This window comes from Ochotona princeps, chromosome 10, assembly GCF_030435755.1.
Source record: "Ochotona princeps isolate mOchPri1 chromosome 10, mOchPri1.hap1, whole genome shotgun sequence".
Lineage (NCBI taxonomy): Eukaryota > Metazoa > Chordata > Mammalia > Lagomorpha > Ochotonidae > Ochotona > Ochotona princeps.
In genome coordinates, this window is record NC_080841.1 from 75,759,264 (window position 1) to 75,766,270 (window position 7,007).

Below are 7,007 nucleotides of genomic sequence, written 5' to 3' on the forward strand. Positions count from 1 at the left end.
TCAATGGATCAAAGAGACACCTGCACCAGCGATCACCAATCCAGGGGCGCACCACGACATGAACGCATGAAGACAATGTGGAACACGCATAGCAGACATCCACGCTGCTGTGAAGGATGCACTGATAAGCAAAGTGGACTGATGTGGAGAACCTCCTGCTGAATGAGATCAGCCAGGCACAAACACAAACAGCGCATGCTGTCTGTCCCTTGTGGTGGGAGCTAACAGAACACCTAAGGGAAGCTGGCTGCAAGTTGTTAATTGCCTCAATCATACTAATACGGGGGAAATGGAAGGAAGTGTATATGGGAATTGTTGAAACATTACCTCACAATTTCTATTCTGTACGTTTGAAAGCACTCTGAAATAAAATGTCTAAAAGTTAAAAAAAAAAAAAAAAAAAAGATGCTGCATCCCTCCCTGGCTTCAGTGTCTGGCTGCACTTTTGGAGCCCTGGAAGGTGGCTGTGATGTCTCAGGGACGTGAGTGCCGACCAGCCATGTGGGAGGCCTGCAGTAAGCTGTGCTTTGCTGTTTACTGATCATGTGGAGGGCAAGCAAGTTACAAATTCTGTTGTTTTGTTGTTCTCAAAATCACCAAGTCAAGGGCCCAGTGCAGCAGCCTAATGGCTAAATCCTTGCCTTGCATGCGCCGGGACCCCATATGGGTGCTGGTTCGTGTCCCAGCTACTCCACTTACCTTCCAGCTCCCTGCTTGTGGCCTGGGAAAGCAGCAGAGGATGGTCCAAAGCCTTAGGACCCTGCACCCACACGGGAGACCAGGAAGAAAGCTCCTGGCTTTGGGTGGGCTAAGCTCTGACTGTTGCAGCCACCTGGGAAGTGAACCAGCAGACAGAAGATCTTTCTGTCTCTTCTTCTCTCTGTAAATCCACATTCGCAATAAAAATAAAAACAAATCTTCTTTTTAAAAAGCACCAGTATTGTTGAATATGGAGGTTTCGCATATCAAACAGAGAACCTGTTGGGTCAGCCCTCTGAGTGCTGCCTTACCAGGGAGCTGTGGCAGTGGGCCTCCTTACACAGCACCCACCCGCCCAGGTGAGCTGGCTGTGCAGCCTGCCTTAAGGGACTCCGGGGTAAGTGCCCACTGTGGAGGACAAGCCACCCAAGAAGGTCCGGGGGAGACTGGAGAACGGAGCCCCAGTAGGAGGGTGAGGGGAGAAACCCCCTGGAGAGGGTGTGGCTGGGGCCCAGCTTCAGGGCGCCACCCCTGCTCACCTCCTCACCACTGTCCTTTGGCCCAGGCTCCTGGGGAGCAGACTTTGCAGTCCTGTAGGGCTCCCCAAGGCTCTTCCTTACCCTGCCCATGGCCACAGCATTGCCAGCTCAGTCCCTGTGTGGCGCTGTCCTGGTCAAGATCGTGGTTGTGCAGTGGCTGAGGTTTCCGGGTGAGTCCCAGCAGCACCATTAGGTGCAAGATGACATAACTAGGGCAAGGACAGCAGTGGACCACCAAACAGCATGATAGCTAAACTCTTCCCCATTTGCACAATATACCACCTGGGGATATTTAGATGATCTATTTCAAAAATATCAGAGTATGCCCAAAAAGCAGGGGTAGAAAACGCATATTGTGGGGAAAAGAATTGGGATTCCTAAAACTTTCTGCACAAAAATGCACTTAATATTTACTTGCACTTGCCACAAACTTTTGAAGCCCTCTCATCTAGACTGTATGGCTCAAAAGACTGTAAAGTACTGACCTCCCCCGGTGCCTTCCGCAATCCGGAGAGGCAGGCTCTGACAAACCCCAGGGCAGCTCACGTGGTGAGGGCTCTGGCCAGCAGGTGTAACAGACACACCCCATCCACGACCACCCAAACCAAGTGCGACTTCACATGGTTAGCCAGCCATGGCTTCAAAGGCTTCGAGAAGTAAGGTGAGTAACAGAACCAGGGCCGACATTACGGCAAGAACAGGTGAAGCTGCCACCTGCAATGCTGGCATTCCATTTGGAGGCCAGTGTGTGCTCCAGCTGCTCTGCTTCCGATTCAGCTCCCTGCCAATGCACCTGGGAAGGCAGCAATGGACGGCCCCAGTACTTGGGGCTCTGGACCCACATGGGAGATTCAGATGGCATTCCAGGCTCCTGGCTTCGGTGTGGTCCAGCCCTGGCCATTGTGGTCACTAGGGGAATAAACCTGAGACAGAAGAACTGTCTCTTTTTCTCTCCTTCTAACTCTGCCCTTCAAACATAAACAAACTCTTTGCAAGGTGGGATGTGAATGCCCAAATCCAGTGTGCTGCAAGCTCATGAGACCCCTGCAGAACTCCCAGGAGAGGAGGAGGAGAGAAGGGAGCAGAAACACAGAGAAGAGAGGGGAGACCAACAGCGTCACTGACAAGAAATGTCTGGAAAGCATTCAAGATGTGAGTACGTGCAACAGACAGTGTGTCTGAAGGCACACGAGCCCATCTATGTGAGCTATTAGGAGACCTCTGCTAGGTCACGTGATCCCTGCACAGTCACAGCAAAAAACACCAGCCCTTTCCCCAGAAACGGTCAAAGCCTGGTTCTCCAAACAGCACTGCTAGCATCACCCAGCGCTCTGCATGCTCCAGTGAGATTCTGTCCCCAGGGACTGTGGAGGCCGGGGTGGGGGTGCTCCCGGGGCTTGCTGCCAGCTCATCACAGGCTCAGAGAAGGGCAGTGCTTCTGCTGCAGTTCAAAGTGACTCCAGAACCTAATAGGAATTCCTCCTCGCTTCTCTCATAATTAGCTTTAATACACTCAGCGATCAGATGTGACTGTTTTCCTTTGGACGCCTGTTTTTTTAGCTGTTCCCATTTCAGATTCGTGTCTAGCACCTGGGGGACAAGGGGAGCTGATGGGCATGCGTGCGTGTATGCTTCTGTGTGTGTGCGTGAGAGAGAGAGAGAAAGAGAGAGAGAGCTAGAGAGAAAGACAGAGAGAGAGAAACAATCTTGAGAGAAAGAGAGAAAGAAAGAGAATCTTCCACTGGTTCAATCCGCAAATGGCTCAAACAGCTGAGTCTACACCAGGCTGAAGCCAGGAACCTGGAACTCCAGGCCTCCCACGTGGGAACAATGGCTCAAGCACTTGCTCCATCTTCTACTGTTTTCCCAGGTGCATTGGCAGGTAGCTGGGTCACAAGTGGGACAACTGGGACTTAAACCCACACTGCTATGGGATGTCAGGGTTGCAGGTGGTAGCTTAACCCCCTGGGACATGTGTCAGCCCCTGATGTGCGGTTTAATAAAACTGAATGGGGACTGCTGGCTGGCCGTCTGGAGGCTCATGGGAAATGACCTTGGACACTGCGGCTACCCTCATGCCCTGTGCTCCTCCAAGAACGAAATCCCAGCTCTGGTCCTTCTGGGGAACGGTCAGGTGGAACTTCACCAGAGAGCAGGATTGGGCGTCTTTCTGGTCCCTGTGACTTCTGTGGCTGCCTCTGAGACACTGCAGCTCTTGGACTGATCTGTTGCTTCCAGGGCTTGCCCTTCCCAGAGGCTTCTGCAGGCAGGCCGAGGTGCCCAGGCACCTTGTGTGGGGGTGCTCTCACTGTTGCCAGCACACTGCCAGGCAGGATTGGCCACAGTGCCCCGCAGGACATATTCTTAGAGCTCAGAGGCTGTGGTCCCTTTTCTCAGTCCACCTCAACCTCATCTACATACCAGGGCATGCAAGCCACCCTATGACACAGGGTGGACACACAGACTAATCTTAGAGTGGGGGCAGATGGGGCCAGGAGGAGATTAGCACTCAAGTGGGAAAATGGGCTTAAAAACAGAGAAAAGGTTGCCGTGGAAATGGAAGAAGTTCTCCATTCACCCAAACATGATGCAAATGATGAGGGCCCGTTATCAAAACTACGTCCACAGAGCCCACACCTGCTCAGGGCACGCCCGCCTGAGGGGGCTGCTGCCCAGAACAAGCCAGGTTCTCTCGGGGTATTTGCATTTGCTCGTTCCTAAGGATGTGCCGAATGTTCACAAAGGCATGAACTGTTTTTCCCAATGCTGTCCTAGAGTGCTCCTGTAGATGTGGGTGACAAACCCTGCCCGCCTCATCTCTCTCCCCTGCTCCTACTCCCACTTTCGGGTTCACCTGCCGTTCACCCACCTACAAGCATCTATCAGCGAGACCGGAGGTCCTGAGGGCCAAGGAGGCAATTGGCAGGGACGTTGACGGCTGGAAGGGCTGGCTGAGCCTCCCAGGAGCCCTCAGGCTGTGGGGCTGGCACTCAGCGGCCTCACGGACAGCTGGGCAGGGAGCCTAGGCTGTCTTATTGAGAACACAGAGGCTGGCTATCGCTGCACAACAGTGCCACCCCAGCCTGCCACCACGCATGTCCTGTGACCCACAGCCCAGGCTTGCTCACTCACGCAGCTCTGCAGCTCCAGGGCTGCTCTCCTGCCAGGCCACAGCTCCAAGGCCTCTGGACAGAGCGGTCCCCATCAGTGTGCTCCCGAGCTCCCAAGATCCAAGGACCCAGGTCGCTGCTGGTTGGGGAAAATGGGGATGCATGCTATGGGGCCAGCAGGGATGCTATGCTTCCAGCAAGGGTGGACAGGGAACCAGGGTGCCAGAAGCTCCGGGCGTATGTGTTGCCAGCCCCGGCTGGGGAGAGATGATCTGAGGAGCGAGGAAGGCCCCAGGAAGCTGGTGTCTCCCAGACCTGGCAGCCTGGTGCAGGGTGGATGTCTACTGAACTGACGGAACCTCCTAAGACAGGAGCCCCGGCCCTCCCACATGAGATGTGGGCACCGACGACGCCAGGTCTCTAATCAGGCAGGCCTGCCGCTGATGGCAGGCAGTAATTAGTCGCTGTTCTTGGGGGAGGGGGAGCTAACAAAAGGCGCTTCCCAGCATTCCTGGGGCCACGCACAGAAAGGGTGCTTGTGATTCCAACCTGGGCTGGGCTGCGTTCTTTTACGGCTTCCTCTGATTCTAGGGCTCGCAGGAAGCACAGTGAGGAAACCAGCACAGCCCGATAAGGGCCCCTGGGCATTTTAACGGGAGCAGGGCATTATTCATTTGGGGTTCCTGGCCAATTAGGCAGGCAGCACACAGCCCTGATGTCCCTGCCCACTTCCCCTCATCTCTGTGTGTGTGTGTGTGTGTGTGTGTGTGTGTGTGCGCGCGTGCTGGTGCATATGTGTGGATGTGCCTGGTCTTCCCTGGACAGTGTGAGTGTAAAACCGGCAGCCAGGCCCATCCACCACCGCCACTCCCTGAGCCCTTTTACAGATGCTGCCAGAGTCTACTGTGTCGTTACAACCCCCCACATGCTCAGACTGTGCTGTGTGGAAGCCCCTTGCACAGACAGGCCTGGCTGGACACTGCCTTCCTCAGGAGTCAGGAGGGAAGGATAGAAACCAACCACACCGCCAGCCCTCTAGCGTCTGGCAGCACTTTCACAGGCCTCTTCCCTTCCTGTTGGAGCCTGGTGCTCTGAAGCCCTGGCGTGTGAATGCCACGCTTCATCCAGACGCTTCCCAAGTTGCAACTCGCCAAGCAGCAGTGCCACAGTTGTGGTGTCCCGTGGAAGGAATGGGGGAGGGCCAGGACTGGGAGAATCTCTATACAGGGCAGACACACTTCAAGGAAGGAGCCCAAGGAGGCCAGGGTGATGAGGGGTGGACGAAAGGTCTCCCCAGTGTGAGCCAGGGTGGAGTGGTGCCGGGAAGGGCAGACAGTGGGCTGCACACTGGGAAAGGGAGAAGGCACAGCCGAACCCCACTTTAAGGTTACTGTCTGTCTCCACAGATCTTCGCCAAGGCCATGGAAAGCAGTCTTGCATGTGCTGTCCAGAGCGGGCACACAGTACCCACAGCTGCCCAGACAGGAGGGGCACTGTATGTTCTGAGAGCTGGACATGTCCTTGTGTGCTGTGGCAAGGGAGGGGACAAGAGAGTGACAAGAGCCCCACAAGTCTCACAGGGAGGATGTGGTCAGGCCCGGCCGAGGGTCCAAGGTGGGCTCCCTCCCCTCCACCCTGCCCGGCCGCTAACATGCACCAACATGCCCAGTGTTCCACGCTGGTGGGCCACAAGAGAACCATCTTGCCATCGTGCCCACGTCTCCACCACGCTGTTGGAGTGAAACCCACCATCTCCACGCAGCCCTCGCAAGTTTCCCAACAGCTCTGACCTGTCTGACCTGCTACCCTGGGAAGTCTAAGTGCCCAGGCACTGGCCGCTCCAGGCCAGATCTCAACCTGCCAAGGCCACTCTTGCCCATCACCCAGATGATGCCCTACCCACTGGCCAACCCGAAAACAAAACAGCCATCATATGAGATAGGACAGGGCAGACGGCAAGACACAATGGCCCAAGCAGACAGCCAAAGAAGCCAGAGGCATCTTTAACCTGTTAACTCCTTGCACCTGCCTACTTCCTCCCAAGGCAGGGTTTTATTTTCTCCTGAGTGGAACAAGTCCCACTTTGTGACCAACTCCTTGTCTGCCTTCTTCTCCAAGTTCCCTGTTGTCTGAAAGCTAAGAAGATGCATTTTCATTTCAACCCAGCAGGCATGCAGCAGGCATCTCTGACAAAGTGGGTGCCCACATGGAACTTTACAAACATGAATGCGATCTCACGGCCTACCCTCCCAGCGCCAACATCCACCCCCGAGTCAATCAGCCAACCTCAAAAAAGGGAGGGCAGAGGAGGAGGGTCAGGAAGAACCCTAACGTCAGACTGCACCCACTACCTACAGGCTCATTGGGTGGCTCCTCGGTTCTGGGGATGAGCTGGGGGCAAGGGTCACAGTGGATTCCATTGCCCCAACTCTGATTGGGCAACCTCAAGTTTGAGGGATCCCCCTGCCTAGGCCAGGTGGAACACACATGGGTACTCCATGGCCCTGGGTACATTCTGCTTCTCACAGGCTGCCATGATGGGAAGAGACAGACACGCAAGGCCCATGACGACGGCAGACACTAATCAAATGGGAGACAAGCAACAACCCCAGCAACAAGACACAGACAAACTACACAGAATATGGAACACCCCAGAAAA